The sequence below is a fragment of the Chrysochloris asiatica genome, unplaced genomic scaffold (genome assembly GCF_000296735.1).
Source record: "Chrysochloris asiatica unplaced genomic scaffold, ChrAsi1.0 scaffold00130, whole genome shotgun sequence".
Lineage (NCBI taxonomy): Eukaryota > Metazoa > Chordata > Mammalia > Afrosoricida > Chrysochloridae > Chrysochloris > Chrysochloris asiatica.
Genome location: NW_006408648.1, coordinates 3,807,981 through 3,827,319, shown reverse-complemented (window position 1 = coordinate 3,827,319; position 19,339 = coordinate 3,807,981). Strand labels below are relative to the sequence as shown.

Below are 19,339 nucleotides of genomic sequence, written 5' to 3'. Positions count from 1 at the left end.
GGGGGGGGCCCTTCCCGTGCAGCCAGCTTCTCTTTCCTCTGACATTTGGCAAAGGGGACTAATGAAGTTCTGGTGTTTTACAAGGAGGAAAAATCCTGTGAGGGCCTGGACACTAGTGGGAACCTGGGAGCAGCAAGAGAGGTCTGGGAGAGCCAGATTGAGCAGAGGGAAGGGGGATGGAGAAAAACATTTCAGAAATGTTTGGAACTTGAAACTAAACAGGAAGGCTCAGAATCAAGGGCTCCAGGCCCTTGCTGAAAATCAGAACTAAATAAAATAGGCTGCTCATCCCCACAACTAGCTCAACAGCTCTGAAAGCTCATGTTTGAGTAAAAGAAGCCCTCTGCCCATGAGGACACAGAGGCCCTGACCTGGGGGCATCTGCTCAGGGGCCATTTGCCGTCAGGAATGCCTTCCACAGACCCCAAACCAGCAACCCCACTAGCTATCTGGGTTGCCCTGAGAATGTCACCATACCTCTGGATTGCATTTGTCTTTTTAATGTGAAGAAGTTAGCCTCTGGGATCCCTTCTTGCCCCAAACTCTGGGAGTCTATCCATTTCCCTCCTCTAAAATCCAGGTCAGATTTTACTTTGGCTACATTATCTCTGATTAATTCCATTTAAATGGTACATTTGTTTGAACATTGCTTTAAAAACTTGCTGGTTTTGTTGATCATAGAATCTCAACCAGACTGCAAGTCTTCCTGATGCCAAGGACTGGGTTTCTTTTGGGTTACTGGTCAGAAAGGGAGTGGAGGGACCTGAGACTACAGCCCTGTACCACCCTCCAGGTCTGGAAAGTCACCCTCATGGGCCAATTTTCAGCCACATATAGGTATATTGTTGCTTACCATGGAATGGTTAACCATTCAAATCAAAAGGGCAGCAGTTTCCTAAGGACAAAGTTGAGAAGAGATAGGAAGGTGGGTGGAATACATATAGGAACCACAAGGAGGAAGTGGGATAACTATTGTTGCATGGAGAAGGTTACAATCATTAAGATGAAACAAAGTATATGATTTGTTGAATATAAAACTGATTATCTTCTCTGTAAAATTTCACTCAATTCACAGTAAAAAGTTGTTTGTTTGTTTTTTAAAAGAACTGGGTCTCCCCTTGTTCACTTGCAAGTTTGGGGACAATTTGAAAAAAACAACATTCTAACTTCAGTGTGTACCTAAAAACAAAATAACCCCCCTATGTATCCACAGCCTCCTAAATTATAGCTGGACCAATTTGCAGTTGTCCTATTGAAACACTCTGTTATTCTCAGGGCTGGGTGGGGATGAAGAGCAATTCTTGCCTTCCTCCAAGTCCCAAAAGGGGTTTCATCTGAGTCTGAGGTTGAACCTGAGTTTTCTGCAAAGGAAAACAGATTGTGGCCTAAGGAAGGATGGGCCTGGAGATGAGGACATTCTCTTCCAGGGCAGGGAGTTAGGTGAAGGATGTCACAGTACTAGGTTCAGACCTTGCCTCAGGCACCAGGCCAAGAGGAGTCTCTATACAAAACCTGGCACATGAATTGGGAGCGATGAGAGCAGATAAAATTCCAGCTCAGGACAGAACAGTCTGAGAAATGAGGAGAGAAATGCATTCATCTTAGAGTAGTTGAGCAGTTCTCAAATCAGCGCTGGTCCTCACTTGACCTAGAACAAGTCAGGGTGGGGAAAGGAGAGAGGCTCTGGAAGAAACGGAAAGAGGGACCAGAACATCGGGGCACACACTAGATTACGTCAGTAATTATCCGGAAAGACGTTTGTCCTAGCTGAGTCATCATGGCTCTAACAAAGCACTGTCTGGCTTCCAGGAGAAATGGGGCTGGCTGTCACACTGGTTCAATTTAGAAACAGGAACGCACCTATTTAGTGAGACACTCCATTCCTGGTCTCTTCACATGTACCTCCTGGCTCCACCCTCCAGGACCCTATCCCTCTGCATCACAAAGCCAATCCATTCACCCCTTGAGAAAGACCTGGGTTTGACCTCTTTATGTCTGAGACACCACAGCATTGACCCTGAGGAGTGTAGGAATAGGGTAGAGGTGGCACTGAGGCACTGTTCTTTCATTTTGGGGAGCTCCTGGTCTACTTGAATTCCGCCTACTACTCTACAACTCTGGGACAAGAACAAGACCCATCATGGCTGCCCTCAAGAGCATTTCAATCTATCATGGAGAAAGCCTTTAGTACCATATGAACTCATAGGAGATATGGGATCCATCATCAATACAGCTTCCTAGATTCAAAAATCTTTTTCAAACTTTGTTCAAATTATTTGTTCTGCTTAGGTGATGCTAAATTTTAAGAAAGCAATTCTGAAGAAGTCTTAAAAAAAAATTTTTTTTTAAATCTAAAGTAATCCAAGAAGAAATGAGATAGTGTAGAGCAGGCAAGGGGTGAGACATTTTTCTTTTCATTAAAGCTATACTGACACACTGGTACAGAAATGTTCTGCAACTGGAAAGTATATTCATAGAGTTATATTCTCAGCAACCGAAAGCCCCAGGGAGTGATGTTTATTTCTTGTTCTCATCTCCTATGTTCAAAGAAAACGGTGTCTGAGAGGGAAAGTTTGAAAAGACAAATTAAGGTTTTTATTTTCAAGGTTTGTAGCAGATGAAAACTGGTGAGGGAGAAGTTTCAAGAGATACGTATGTTTGGGGTACTCTGACTTCAAAACTACCTCAGAATGAAGACAAACAAATAGAAATTATTTTTGTTTTTTAATTCTAAAGAAAGGTTTGGTTTTATGTAAGAAATTTAGAGTTAATATAAAGGACTTGAACAGACATTTCACCAAGGAGAACATTCAAATGGGCAACAAGCAGATGAAAAAATATTCAAAATCATTAGCCATTGTTGTTGTTAAGTGTCATCTAGTTGGTTCTGACCCATGGTAACCCGGTATAGAGCTTCTGAGACTGTAAACCTTTATGGGAGCAGAAAGTCTCATCTTTCTCCCGTGGAGCAACTGGTAGGTTCCAACTACTGGTATAGCAGTTAGCAGTCCAGCTCATAATCCACTATACTACCATGGCTCCTTATTAGAATGGTAATGGTCAGAAAGTGAAAAATACTAGGCATTGATGAGGTTGTGAAGAAATGGGAATACTCATCCATTGCTAATGGGATTTCAGTTGGTAGAGACACTGTTTGGCAGTTTCTCAAAATGTTGAATATAAAATTACCATATGACCCAGAAGTTCTACTGTTCAGTATATACTTATAAGACATGGAAGCAGTGACACACATGGATATACATACACCAATGTTCACTGCAGCATATTCAAAATAGCCAAAAGGTAGGAACAACCAAAATGCTCAACATGAAGAAAATATGGTATCTACATACAATGTAGATAGTGAAGAGGACTTGAAACATTTACTGATGAAGATCAAAGAACACAGCCTTTGGTATGAGTTGCATCTCAATGTCAGGAAAACAAAAATCCTCACCTGGACCAATAAAAACATTCTTATTAATAGAAAAAAGATTGCAGTTGTCAAGGACTTCATTCTTCTTGGATCAACTATCAATATTTGTGGAAGCAGCAGTCAAGAGATCACACAACATATTGCATTGGACAAATCTGCTGCACAGGAATTTTTTAAAGTGTTGAAGAGCAAAGATGTCATCTTGAGGACTAAGGTGCGCCTGACCCAAGTCATGGTATTTTCAATAACCTCATATGGATGCGACAGCTGGACAGTGAATAAGGAAGATCATAGAAGAATTGATGCGTTTGAGTTGTGGTGTTGGAGGAGAATACTAAAAGTGCCATGGGCTGCCAAAAGAACCAATAGATCTGTTTTGGAAGAAGTGCAGCCAGAGTGCTCCTTGGAGGCCAGGATGGCTAAGTTTCGTCTCTCATACTTTGGACATATTGTCAGGAGGGAACAGTCTCTGGAGAAGGATGTCATGCTGGGTAAGATGGAGGGTCAGAGAAAAAGAGGAAGACCCCCAACGAGATGGATCAGCCAGGTGGCATCATTGATGGTGTCAAGTGTGGCAGTGGTGGTGGGGTTGACCCAGGATCAGACATTGTTTCGTTCTGCTGTGCATGGGGTTGCTATGAGTCGGTTCCGACTCGATGGCACCTGACAACAACAACAAAATACAATGGAGTCCCAGTATAGTGCTGTGGGATAAAGTACTGGACCACAAGGTTGGTTTGAACTATGAGGCGGGTGGTACAAACTCACCAGCCTCTCTTTGAAACCCTATACAGGGTCACTGTGAGTCAGAACCAATTCAATGACACTTAACAACAACAACATACAACAGCATATTACTCAGTCATAAATAGGAATGAAGTTCTGATACATGCTACAACGTGGTGAATCTAGAGTATATTATGCTGAAGGAAATAAATCAAATACAAAAAGACAAATATTGTATGCTATCACGTATATGAAGGAGCCCTAATAGCATAGTGGATTATGAGTTGGGCTGCGAATGACAAGGTCAATAGTTTGAATCTACCAGTTGCTCCTTGGGAGAAAGATGAGGCTTTTTGCTCTTGTAAAGGTTTACACCCTTAGAAACCCTATAGAGGGTTGCTATGAGTCAGAACTGACTCCACGGCACAAAACTACCACCACCATCATTTATATGAAACAAGCAAATTTATAGCAAGCAAAAGTAATTTGTTACCAAGGGCTGGAAGGAGGGGAAAAGTAGGGACTTTGACTTAGAATATGCCTTGAATGGAATGTATGTTAATAGTGGAGAGATACACTGGAAAAAGACAGTGGGAACAGTTGTACAACTTGAAAACTACAATCAATGTCATTAAAGGGTATATGTTGTTGCTAAGTACCGTGGAGTTGATTTAGACTCATAGCGACCCTGCACAGGGTTTCCGAGGCTGTAAGTCTTTATGGGAGCAGAACGCCTCATCTTTCTCCCATGGAACAGCTGGTAGTTTCGAACTGCTGACCTTGAGGTTAGCAGCCCGATATGTAACCACTACACTACCAGAGCTCCTTAAAGGATATATGTAGATAATGATAAAATGTTACATGTTTTCTTATGTGTATGTTGCTGTTGTTGGTAAGTGCCATAAAATTGGTTCCGACTTATAACAACTCTGTATATATAGGGTTTCCAAGGAGCTGCTGGTGAGTTTGAATCTCTGATCTTGCAATTCAAACAGATCTTGTGGTTGAGTACTTATACTACAGTGCCATACAAGGATTCCTCTTATGTCACAATATAAAGAATTGATATAGACATAGCACATTATTTAGACTAACATCATTATACTCTCAATTTCACCTAACAATTATTGTATACTTACACTAAGTACAAGAAGCCCTAGTAACACAGTGGATTACACACTGGGCTGCTAACTGCAATGTTACCAGTTCAAATCTACCAGTTGCTCTGCAAAAGAAAGATGAGACTTTCTGCTCCTGTAAAAATTTACAGCTTCAGGAACCCTACACAAGGATAACTACCACCAGGCTAAATATATTCATAATTATTATTCCACTTAACATAAAGTCACTATGGGTTGGTACCGACTCAATGGCACCTAACAACAACACCAACAAAAGTCCTCCAAGAAAGGTTGTATTAATTCACTTTGTAGTTGAGGAAAAACAATTAGTGTTTCGCTAGTTAAGTTTCAATGTTTCTATAAAATTAAAATAATAATAATAATGAAGCCTGAAAACTTGAAGTTTCAACAAGGAGAGAGCAGAATATCACCATTTGGAGGTAATCCACCACTTGGTGGCAGCATACCTAAATTACCAGAAGTGTATATACTAAAGACAAGCACCACAAAACTGAAGTGTGCTGTTTCATGAAGCGTTTGTATCCATTATCTGTCTATAAACATGCTCTTTTTGTTAACTGCTATCAAGCTGATTCTGACTTACAGAGTAGAACTCTGCCATAGGGTTTCCAAGGCTGTGACCTTTTGGAAGCAGATCGCCAGGTCTATATTCTGAGGAGCTTCTGGGTGAGTCTTTCAGCTAGCAGTAGAATACGTAACTGTTGAGGCACCCAGGGGCCCTTTCTGAAAACACACACAACTCCAAATACCAATCAGGGGCACATAAAACCTGAACATGACAGCTGAAGAGAGAAGTACAAAACATGTTGAAAAGAATCACTTAAGAGGGATAAAGAAACACACCCAAATCTGGAACCCATCATGTCAAAAACACATCCTCTTCCCCAATGCTAGGCTGTCTCTTCCGTATCTGTATTCTGGGAACAACTCATTTCCAATATTCCAGCCAAATGAATCTCAGTGACACTTAAATCATCCTGATTCTCTAGCATGAATTCCAGAAAACCTGCACTGGGACTTGACATTTCACCTGACATTGTGAATCAAACCGATACCAGAAATTTCAGCTTCCTAATCAGTCTGGTAGACTCCTGGTGTGGTACTGTAGGATCAGCACTAACCCACAAAGTTGGAGGTTCAAACCCACCAGTTGCTCCTCAGAAACCCTATACAGGGTTGCTATGAGTCAGAACCAACTCCACGGCACTTAACAATCAGTCTGGTAAGCCATAGTCTTGTGGAGCCTGAAAATGGTATGCTGTTGTTGTTGTTAAATACTGTCAAGTCAGTTCCAACTCATAGTGACCCTGTTTAGGGTTTTCAAGGAGTGGCTGGTAGATATGAACCACTGATCTGTGGATAGCAGTCCAGTGCTTATACTATACCACACCAGGACTCCAAAATGGCTATTAAATGGCCATATTTAAGCTATTGTTGTTGTTGTTATGTGCCGTGGAGTCGATTCCGACTCATAGCGACCCTGTACAGGGTTTCCAAGGCAGTAAATCTTTACGGGAGCAGAAAGCCTCATCTTTCTCCCGCAGAACAGCTGGTAGTTTCGAACTGCTGACCCTGAGGCTCGCAGCCCGATTCGTAACCACTACGCTACCAGATATTTAAGCTATAGAGGCCTTTTAATATCGTTTTCCTAAGACAAACTCTAGAGGAGACCTATCTTTCTCAATGGAAGACAGTTAAATACAGCACCCCAGTTCAGATGAGCCAGAGGAGGTCCACAACCACTTTGAGCCAATCCAGAAACTGAAGATTCACCAAGGGCAAAAAACAATTTGACTCCTTCTAGATCACGTTATCAGATCAGAATTATAATGGTTGTCTCCTTAAGGGTTGCTCATTTAGGAAGTAAAAAGAATCCTAGCCTGAGAGACAGCACAGAGTCAGCCCTGTGACCAATTCCTCTACTCTTTTCAAAGGCAGGATCAAGTTTGTTGTTGTTGCTGTTGTTAGGTGCTGTTGAGTAGGTTCCAACTTACAGCGATCCTGTATAGGGTTTCCAAGGAGTAGCTGATGAGTTTGAACCATCACCTTGTATTTCACACCAACGCTGTGGTCCTGCGCTTATCCTACAACACCACACCAGGACTCCTAGGGGCTAATATGTTGTTGTTAAGTGCTGTGGAGCCGGTTCTGACTCACAGCAACTCTGTATAGCATTTCTGAGGAAAGGCTGGTGAACTTAAAGCACCGACCTTGCAGTTCAAACTGACTTTGCAGTCTAGCACGTTAACCCACAGGGCCACCCCAGGTGATAATATGTTGTTGTTGTTGTTGTTAAGTCCTGTTGAGTTGGTTCACAACCCACAGTGACCCTTTACAGGGTTTCCAAGGAGTAGCTAGTGAGTTTGAACTGCCGACCTAGCTGTTCAAACCGGCTTTGCTGTCCAGTGCATTAACCAACAGTACCACACTAGGACTTCAGGTGCTAATATATATGACCCTAAATTAAGGTTGGAGCTCTGGTAGCATAGTGGTTATAAATCAGGCTGCTAACCTCAAGGACAGCAGCTCGAAACTACCAGCTATTCCACATGAGAAAGATGAGGCTTTCTGCTCCTGTAAAGATCTGCAGCCTCGGAAACCCTGTGCAAGGTCACTGTGAGTCGGAACTGACTTCACAGTACTTAACAACAACAACAAATTAAGGTTGGACTCCTGGTGTGCCATCATAGGATCAGCACTAGACTGCGAATCACAAGGTCCACAGTTCAAACCCACAGTTGCTCCTCAGAGACCCTATACAGGGTATCTATTAGTTGACACTGACTCGACAGCTCTTAACAATAACAACAACAACAACAAATTAAGGTTACTGGATAATAGTGATAACAATGTTTGCCCTGTAGAGCCTGGGTAATATAAAGAATTGGAAATCTAGGGCAAGACATACTGGAAGTATAAATTGGAAAATTTGAAAAGCAATTTATCAATATACTTCAGTAGCTTAAAAAGAAACTCCATCCTATCCAGAGAAGCAGCGACACCAGAGATGGAGGCAGAGATGGGGACATGGAGAGAGGGAGCAGCTGAGGACTCTAGATTCATGAAGAGAGAGGAACCGAGAGTTGGCGCCCAGGAGACAGACTTGCAGAATGTGCCCTTTGGTGGTTTCAATTATTACATATGCCTGAGTATTTTAAAAAATAAAAAAGACCTAAAATGAATAGAGAGAAATACTGTTAACTGATGGTACATGGAGGGGATTATAATCATTGTAATGAAACAAAATACATGATATGTTGAATGTAAAACTGATGATTTGCCCTGTAAATGATCATTCAATTCACAATTAAAAAAAAAAAAGTAAGTTTATATACATTAAGATGTTTGCTATGGTTTACTTATAATAGTAAAGTTTTTAAAATGACTTAGATGTCTAATGGTATGGTTGATTAAAACATGGTATATATATATATACCCCAAGAGGTAGGGTGGTGGCTCCATACAATAAGCACCCAATTGTGAAACACAAGAGTGGCAGTTCGAGCCCACCAGCCGCTCTGTGGGAGAAAGATGAGGCTCTCTGCTCCTGTGAAGATTGAAAGCCTTGGAAACACTGCACAGGGTTTTTGCTATGAATTGGAACCAATTTAAAGGCACTTAACAACAGCAACAACATACTCCAATACATACTACTATGCATTAAAAGTTTCTAATGGTATGAAAACATTCTTAATATTAAAAGATCTTCCATTTATACCACATCTGAACAGCGGTTTTAGGCATCCTTGAAGGACTAAAATCATGTTTTTCTTTTCAATGTTTTTTTTTGTTTGGAGAATAAAAAGGGGGACAAGATCATGGCTGTAGGGTTAATGGGGTAAGGTTTCCCAACAAAATTCTCATAGGACCTTGCTACCCTCAGAGAATGAGCAGGTGCATTGTGCTGATGGAAAAGAAGTCATTGGCATAACTTCACTGACCTTCTTTTCTCAACAATACAGTTTTCAGTTTTCTTAAAACTTCTTCACAATAAGCCCCTGTAATTGTCCTATGTCCTTTGAGAAAATCTATCATGATAACTCCTTGGGAATCCACCCCAAAATAGTTGCCATACCTTCTGAACTGCCCTCTGTGCCTTGAATTTAACTGGCCCATCAGATCATCTCAGAAGCCACTGTTCTGAGTGGACCATTTTTTTTCCTGCAGGGACCCTAACAAGACTAAGATAAGTGTGTTGCTGAGAGGAATTGTTTGCAGAGACACATTTAAACATGCTTTATTTGCATATATAAACTGAAACCCTAATAGCAATGTTTTTCACTTACCCTCATACCAATCCACCATCCCACTTTTAAGTCACTGTCAACACCCAAAGACTTCTGGGTGTACAAACTAAAGACACAGGCAAAGAATACTACCACTAACGATTAGGAATCCCTTTGTCCAATGCCGGGTCCTTGATTTATCACCTAAAGGCATTTACTGGTCCCTGGAATTATCAGGGTCACTTCTCATAGTTATTTCATGATCACGTGGTTTCCACCTCTGATTGCCAAGTGATTGTTCTCCAGGGGATCACAAATGCCCATTTCTATGTACTTGAGGCATCCTAGTTGACCTTTCCCCACCCTTCCCACAACCTGAGCCTCTCTATGCCCTCAAGTCCCATCAGGACTGTGTCTCTACCCAGAGACACAGGCCCTGCCAAACCCCACAATGGTGGCATGATCTTAGAAGTGAACACAACCTCAAAATGCATATTAGCTGGCCTCTATCTAATTTTAGGGACCCTGGAATGGCACTGTATGATCAGCAATGGACTGTGAACCACAAGGTGAGCAGTTCAAACCCACCAGCTGCTTCTAGGAGGGGTTGACTCAAGTCCCATCATTACTCAAGTCACACCCTTGCTTGAATCACACTTTCAATCTTAAAAGGGATAAAAAGAAAGAAAGGCAAGTAAAAAAGAGGGACCTAACTATTCACACAACAGAAGAGTCGGGATTCGAGTGCATCCTTTGGACCTGGGTTCCCTGCCTTAGAACCTACTAGACCCAGGGGAAGATTGATGACAAGACATATAGAGATCTCCAAGGAACACCAGGCCCATGGACGTTGGAAGAACCTTCCCCTAGAGCCCGCACCCTGAATTTAAACTTCTAGCCTTCTAAACTATGAGAAATTAAATTTTATTTATTAAAGCCATCCACTTGTGGTATTTCTGTTTTTGTGGAAGTAGAAAACTAACATATGTGAGAAAACCAAGAACAATGTCTGGAACTAAGTATGAGATCTATAAACGCTACCTGTTATTATTATAGCTTTTAACCTACATTATTGCAACTCTTCTTCATGTCCTAGCCTTCTTCTCTATGCCATCCTCCACTCAGCTGAGAAAGGAGTTTCTAAAGTGTAATGTTAATCATCATTCACTGCAGGATAATGCACTGGACCACAAGGTTGGTTAGAGCACAGGTTGGTGGTTCAAACCCACCAGCTGCTCCTTGGAAATCCTACAATGGGTCGCCATGAGTCTGAATCGACTTGACAGCACTTAACAACAACTTTGCTGAAAGCATCTTCACAGGCTCTTGACTGTTTTCTGAACTGGACCCATGTGATTCTTGAATGTCTTTTTACTCTATCCTCCACCACTCTCACTGTGCTCCTACCACCTTGAGTTTCGGGAACTTAATGTAACCTGAACTCTCTCTGTTCTTCCCCATATCCCTGGACCATTGCTTGGGTCCTTCACTCTACCTGGACTACCCTTTGCAGATTTTCGGCAAAATCCTCTTAATCCTTTCAACTTCCCTACTGAGGCCTTCCACTTCCCAGTCTACAAGGCTGCTGAATGCTCCACATGTTGTGTGTCCAAAGACAGCTCACCTCTCCATCTCAACACACACCTCAGGGTGTTACCGGTGTTTAGGCACGTGCCTGACTCCCCTGAACCCTGACACCCTTAGAAGGAGATGCCGACAGGTATTTGCTGAACCTACTGTATACCTGTAAGGACTTTAGAGTGTCTATCTTCCTTATATTGATCACTAGAAAGTTGAGAAAATTTTACGCTTGTTCTTTGATATTGATAGTCATTATAATATCTCTTCTAAAATACTGAAAAAAGTAATTATTATTGATTTTACTCATTCTCAGTTAGAAAAACAAAATCTCAAGAGATACTTTGGTACCATCCCTCTTCTATTAATAATTTGGTTATGAGCCCTCAGAGTCAAAATTTAAGCTTCTTTTTCACTCAAAAAGTATGTTTGAATATTCATACTTGTTGCCGTTCAAAAGAGCTAGTCACAGATAACTACATATGGTACAATACCATTTTTATAAAGGTTGAAAACAAGCAATATATTGTTTAGGAAAACATGCAGTAAACTATACAAAAAAGTAAAGGAAGGATCAACGCAAAAACTCAGAACAACAGAATAAATGGAGAATCAGGGGACATAGGATTCGGGAGCAATCACAGAATGGATGTTTTACTTCTTGAGTTGGGAGTGGGGGCTCTCTGGCGTTCATTTTACTATTATGTTTAATAGCCTACATATTGTGGTAGTGGTGGTGGTTATGTGCCATGGAGTTGGTTCTGACTCACAGCGACACTGCATACGATTTCCAAGGCTGTAACTCTTTACGGGAGCAGAAAGTATTATCTTTACATTACATCTATTCCTTCAACTTAGTAAATATTGCTATTTATGTATGTGTGAAGATAAATATATGTTGTTGTTTTAAGTGCCATCGAGTTGGTTCCAACTCATAGTGACCCTGTATAGGGTTTCTGAGGAGTAGCTGGTGAGTTTGAACCGCAGACCTTGTGGTTCAAACCGACCTGCAGTCCAGGGGTTATCCTACAGTGTCACAACAGGACCCTATATAAATATATATAATCATACTATTATAATCATTGAGATCCTTTAGGGAATAGACTAACTATCATTGAGTGCCTGGGTACTAAATGATTTCTTCACGATACCCTTATAAAATGGAAACTGTTTTCCCAAATTTAAAAATGATATTAGTCTTAGAGATGTTGAAGAATATGTCCAAGGTCTTACTTAGTGCCAAATACCTTCCATTTGCTACCTTTGATTCAATTTCCACCATATTCTCACTCTTTGGAGTCCTGGGAGGCTAACCCACAAGGTCTATGCATCACTGGGTGGCCATATCCTCTGAACTCTGGCTGCATTCAGCCAATGACAAGCACCACCAGGAGATCAGAGAGTGGGAAGCAGTGAAGGCAGGGTACCAATTCCCCTCATCCTATCATAAAGTCATGCACAAGGCCACAGCTCCTGTCAGGAATCACTCACACTCACACAGCTACCCTCTCACTCTAGATTCCCCTTCCTTTGTCTGTTCAGATCTAGAAAGATAACAGTTCTCCCTGCCCTGAAATGCCTTGGGAATCCAAACCTTGCTGATTTCTCTGCCCTCTGCTCACATGTTCTCTTCTCAAAGCACATGCCCACGCTTCTCATATTACCAGGCTGAGTGGTCATGTGCTTCTTGAGAAGTGGTGGAGCCAACATCTTCCATCTATACTAAGATGCTGCTCTCTGCACTTTGCTGTAAAAGAGTCTAAACATCGCTAAAGAAGGCAGTTACTGCCAAAGCTGTTTACCATTGTGATCTTATGTGTCTTAGCAGCAAAGTAGAACACTATTTCAGGGATTGTGTTACAAATAGCCAGCAGTAGGGGCACTGAACTGGTATATCTGAAAAATTGTGTAAAATGTGGAAACTGTAATAGAAAGTTTAACCCTCTAAGCAGAACCAACCAAAGAAATGATTAATGAATCAAAAGAGGTATAAATTTTAGAACAGTATAAATTACAACAATATAACCTAAATGCTATTATTCATTCTATTTTCTAAATCTTTCATCCTCCTGATTGCTCCCCTTACTCTCCACATGATGCTTTAATCGATGACCCCAGAACAAAGGTCAGGAATCCAACAACATAGGAATCTAACAACGTATCTCAGCAGGCCTTACAACAAAGCACACAGGACGATGACAGTTGGGATAGCCTGAACTCTCTTGTGCTGAAAATAGTGGGAATATAAGGAAACCATTATAGCTTTTACCTCCTTCTCTTTTAGCTATCTTTTCTGCTTATTCTTATATTCTGGTGATGATGCACAAAGACAGTACTGGCGATAAGCCCAAATTATCCTTTTCTGAAATGAGTACAAGAGCAAATGTTATCAGACAGTAAGGCAGGAATATTGATGCCTTGGTTTGACAGGAACTGAAGAATCATTGTTGTTAGGTGCCATCGAGTCAGTACCGACTCATAGTGACCGTATGCACAGCAGAAGGAAACACTGCCCAATCCTGGGCCAACCTTACTACTGTTGCCACGCTTGAGTCCACCGATGCTGCCACTTGGCCAATCCATCTTGTTGGGGTCTTCCTCTTTTTCTCTGAACCTCCACCCTATCAAACATGATATCCTTTTCCAGCGACTGGTCCCTCCTGACAATATGTCCGAAGTATGAGAGTCGAAGCTTGGACATCTTGGCATCCAAGGAGCACTCTGGCTGCTCTGCTTCCAGGCCAGATCTATTGGTTCTTTTGGCAGCCCATGGCACTTTGAATAGTCTCCTCCAACACCATAACTCAAAAGCATCAATTCTTCTATGGTCCTCCTTATTCACTGTCCAGCTTTTGCATGCATATGAGGTTACTGAAAATACCATGGCTTGGGTCAGGTGCACCTTAGTCCTCAAGCTGACATCTTTGCTCTTCAACACTTTAAAAAGGTCTTGTGCACCAGATTTGCCTAATGCAATATGTCATTTGATTTCTTGACTGCTGCTTCCATGAGTGTTGACAGTTGATCCAAGAAGAATGAAGTCCTTGACAACTTCAATCTTTGTTCCATTGATAAGAAAGTTATTTACCTATGCTTTATTGACTACACAAAGGCTTTCAATTGTGTGGATCATGACAAGCTATGGACAACATGCAAAGTTTGAGTATTCTGGAACACTTAATTGTGCTCATGAGAAATCTGTACCTCGACCAAGAGGCAGTTGTTCAAACAGAACATGGGAACACTGAATGGTTTAAAATTAAGACAGGTGTGTGACAGGGTTGTATTCTTTCACCATACTTATTCAACTTGTATGCTGAACAAATAATCTGAGAAGCTGGGTTCTATGAAGTAAAACGTGGCATCAGGATTGGAGGAATACTCATTAATAACCTGCGATATGCAGATGATACAACCTTGCTTGCTGAAAGTGAAGAGGACTTAAAACATTTACTGATGAAGATCAAAGAGCACAGCCTTCTGTATGGATTGCATCTCAATGTCAAGAAAACAAAAATCCTCACCACTGGACCAATAAAGAACACTGAAGAATAACACATCCTAATTTCTTATCATCATTCCTCAATATAACACCGTGTTACTCCCAGGAGCACTCAGCATTTCAACAAAAGTTGTAAAAGCAGAGCTCAGTGGCAGACACATGAAAGGGTTAACAAGTGGTACCCTTAGGAGCCACAGACAGGTGATCCAAGATAAAGTAGAATAACAAGATGTAGAGGAGGAATTTGATATAACAAAATGAAGAAATTTTTAACTAAATGTGATGTGTTGTTAGATGCCATAAAACTGGCCCCTGATTCATGGTGACCCCACATGTGCAGTGGAGCAAAATGCTGCCCAGACCTGTGCCATCCCATGATTGACTGCGGATCAGAACTTTGTAGCCCACAGGGTTTTCATTAGCTGGTTTTCAGAAAAAAATTACCAGGTCTTTCTTACTAGTCTGTCTTAGTCTTAGAAGCTCTGTTGAAACATGTTCAGCATTAAACCAACACACAAACCTCCACTGATGGATAAGCGGTGGCTGCACATGACATGAATAAAACCCAGGTCCCCCTACATAGAAAGTGAAGACTCTATCACTCAAATACCACTGCCCTCATTCAAGATGTATGTGGTCAACTCCAAATAAGCACTGTTTAGCTTGTCCACATTGTGGGGAAATTCTTTACTTGCAAACTGAATTTTCTATTCTGTCTCTCAGTTGCTAGGGACATTCATCAACTGATCACATATGAGTATTTTGCTTCCACTCTTTTCATGTAAAGTACTGCAAGCAGACAACAGGCCAAAAGGACAAACAGATAAGTATATGATGGACAACAGTGAGGAAAGACTGTATAAGAACTCTGTAAGATCCCTACCCAGGATCTGGCTCAAAGTAGGCACTCCATAAATATTTGTTGAACTAAGTGAATGGATTTGTTAAGGAACTGAATTAGAAGATGTTTAAGGTCTTCAGAATAAGACCATAGAAAGTCTGAGAGGACCCACAAATACTGCTGGACAGCTCCCACATGGGTTGCTCTTCCTTCACTTACTTCCCTGTCCTGATCTGGCAGCACTCTAACTGATCTCTGTAGCTCTTTAAATGTCACTGGCAGAGTTGAATGTTGCAGATTTGAAAGCTGTGGTCCAGACGTGGCTAGACTGTACCGAGAATAGTGGGACTATTTCTTCCTATTCATTTCTCAATTATTACAACCATCTGTTTTCATCATCTATTCTAGAATGGTGCCAAGAAAGACCATCAAATTGACTAGTTCCTTAAATTCTGGGATCCTCTTTCATCATTTGTCTTAATTTCCTGTCTTCTGCAAGCTGGTTCATCTTAAAAGCACAGTTATATCCATTTTCCCTTACTGCTACTGGTTGGTAGGAATATCCAGGTTTTCCCTCACTTCCTCAAAATGTCTGTTCCTGCTCACCATAAATCCTCAATCTACCTGGCACAAAGAAGTTCTCTTGTTAAGCACTGTCGATTTGGTTCCAACTCATAAGTGACCATGCATAGAATTTCTGAGGAGCAGCTGTGTGTGTGAACCACCAATCTTGCAGTTAGCAGTCCAGTGCTTATCCTACAGTGTGCCACATCAGGACTCCAAAACAACAGTATTGTTTTTGTGATTAAAAAATAAATAAAATCATGTCATCTGCCAGTACTTCTTCCTTGCCGATTTGGATGCCTTTTGTACCTTTTTCTTGCCTAATTACTCTGGTCAGAACTCCCTGTGCAATGCTGAATGGTGGTGGTGGTGATGGTATGTTGTTGAGTCAGTTCTTACTCACAGTGACCCTATATAGAAGTTCCAGCTTCTGTGTTTAGTTAAAAATGATTGTCAAATGTGACCTACAGACTGAATCACACCAGTCTTGGAGCTGACTTCAGTTTCCACATGACCCTGTCTTTTTAGCATCCTACGCCATGATGCAGAGCAATTTCATCTCATCAGTACCGATATCAGTTGCCCATGGGTGGATTCTGATTCATAGTGACCCATGTGACTCAGAGTTGAACTGTGCTCCATAGGGTTTTTAATGGCGGGTATTTTAGAAGTGGATTGACAGACCTTTCTTCTAAGAGATTAAAGTTCCAACCTTTTCAGTTAGCAGCTGAGCATGTTAACCATTTTCACTACCCAAGGATTCCTGCTCATCAGTACCATCTACTTAACATAGCTGCCCATTTTTAAAATTTCCCTTCTTTTTCAAAGCCGAGTCTATGCAGAGGAATGGAAAATACTATCTGGTCATCTAAGTTCTTCCATTTTCCTCCCTAAATTTTTATCACCTTTACAACAAATCTGTTCTAGCTTTTGTTTCTAACCATCACAATATGTAGACTTGTGGACAACAGAATTAGGAAGTGACAGTGTACATAATTTATTGGTGCACTCAGTAGTCTGACAAGCCCTTACACTCCTGGTAAACACAGTCCCCTAGATAGGGAAGGAAAAAGGAATACAGAACAATCCTTCCCACTAACAGGGGCAACAGGATTCTTCCTCCCACCTGCCAGTACCTATGAATAACTTGTAAGGATGCTATGCTTGTGACCACCCTCTGAGAAGAAAACAACCTGCCATCTAGTATGTTCCTTCAGTAAAAACAAATTGTTTCTTCTTTTTTTCAGTTTCTCTTGGGTTTCATTTTCCTTCACCCATCAGAAATCTTCTCTTCTCTTCTTAAATTGCTTCAAACGTTTTGTCCCAAGTCAGAGTGAAGGAAAGTATTCTTCCAACTCTTTTTCTTTATATTTCAAAGAAAAGAAAAGCATGCGTTAGCTACTGGCATATGATGAACATGCCAGAGAGAAAAATGTACCCTTCATATATCTTAGGATCCCAATTTCTTCTGGTTTTAAAATACCTGAAAGTCCATTACTAGTCCCCATGAAAACTTCTTTTGTAAATTGCTTTAGGAAATGTCTGGTTTCATACCTGTGAGTAGTGTACTTGGGAAAGGTACTATTAAAAATGGCTTAGTTCCTAGATGGTCAAATTGCTAAAATTACTGAGATCAATCATAGGTTATTTAGTCTATCTTCATGCCCGTGAGACAGATGGGAGTATTTCTTCTTTATAAAGATCGCTAGGAAGGAGAAAAAAAGCTTCTATTGTATTCTACTGTCCGACATCACATGCACTCTCAGTGTAGATTCTTCTTCGAATGTAAGCCTTTCGCTGGAATTTAAGATCTTTAATCTTTTTTTCGAGTCCCCAATGCATGTCATAAAGGAAAAGAGACACTATCTGACATCTGGAATCCTGGTGTGGTGCTGCAGGACAAGTACTGGGCTGCTAACCACAAGGTTGATGGTTTGAATCCACCAGCCATACTTAAAAAACCCTATACAGAGGCACCATGAGTCAGAACGGACTTGATGGCACTTAAAAACAATAACATCTGTCATCTGTTTGTTCGGTTTTCTTCTTGGAGCTCTTCAGGGTTCCCTATTCCATTCAACATCTTGCTAAGTATTTGATGACTGCTCTTAAAACCCCCTTTACCACCTGCCCAGCACCATCAGCCAATCTCTTTATGTGTGACTCCCCTGTAGGTCTTTGAAATGTAAAGCTTAGCTCACTCAACACCTACCTGCTTCAAAAACATAATCAGCATATTGGAAAATTATCCAAGGTCTCCCAGCAAAGAAAGAACTGGATAGCTCTCTCTCAAATTTACTAATTCTCCTATCTGCACAGAAATGGGATGCACAGAGATAAGATGAAAGTTCAGAAAGTTTAAGGCACCCCTTTCTCACCTGCCACAATAAACTTGCTGGGCTCCAGTTCCATTAAGCGATAGAGAATGGAATCCTCTCTGACCCAGACTGAGGATGGGGAGAGAAAACTGAAGTAGGAGTCAGGAGGGCTGAGTTCTAAACCAAGCTCTGCCCTCTGAGAGCAGCTCACAACCTGCATTGACCCTGTTTCCCAAGCAGCAGCTCCATTGGTGGAATAAATGGCTTGTGTTGAACTCCTAACCTAAAAGTTGGTGGCTCAAACCCAGTCAGCAGCAAAACAGAAGAAAGTTCCAGCAACCTAATCCTAAAGAGACTGTTGTTGTTGTTGTTAAGTGACATCGATGCAGTTCCAATTCATAGTGACCCTGTGTAAGGTTTCCGAGGAGCAGCTGGTGAACTTGAACCACCGACCTTGCAGTTCAAACCAATCTTGCAGTCCAGAGCGTTAATCCACAGCGCCACACTAGCCAAGAAATCCCTACGGAGAAATTTTACCCTGTCATACATGGGGTCATCATGAGTTGGAATCAACTTGATGTCAGCAGGTTTGGTCCCAAGCAGAACATGTAAGCCTATTTGTCTGCATTCTTTCTAAGGGCTCTTTCAGTTCTACATTCTACAATCCACTGACTAGGCAAAGGCCTCTCTCCTCTCCCCTTTCTTAAAAGAGATACACCATATCTTTGGTGTGTCTGCTATCATCTACCTCTGCACCAGTAAATACCACCTAGACCAGTATTTCTCGGCACTTTTTCATTACATTCCCCTCCCCCAAAAAAGCCTTTTTTAGACATGTTTTTCCTAATTGTCCCCAATGACATTTTAATAGAACAAGTATGCAGTTTATCTGTTTATGTACTGTATATATACCTGTGCTTTCTACATAAAAGAGTGAAATTTTCATGCCCCAAGAAGCAATTTTCACCCCCTTGGAGGCAATGTGATTACATTGTTGAGACTGTAC

At 41.3% G+C, this 19,339-nt stretch overlaps 1 protein-coding gene across 1 annotated transcript in view; it reads right to left on the bottom strand.

The window, feature by feature from the left end:
* Positions 1-19,339, bottom strand: part of LOC102833043 (kalirin-like) — a 398,989-nt gene that overhangs the window by 368,272 nt on the left and 11,378 nt on the right. The gene's annotated exons all lie outside the window — the stretch shown is intronic.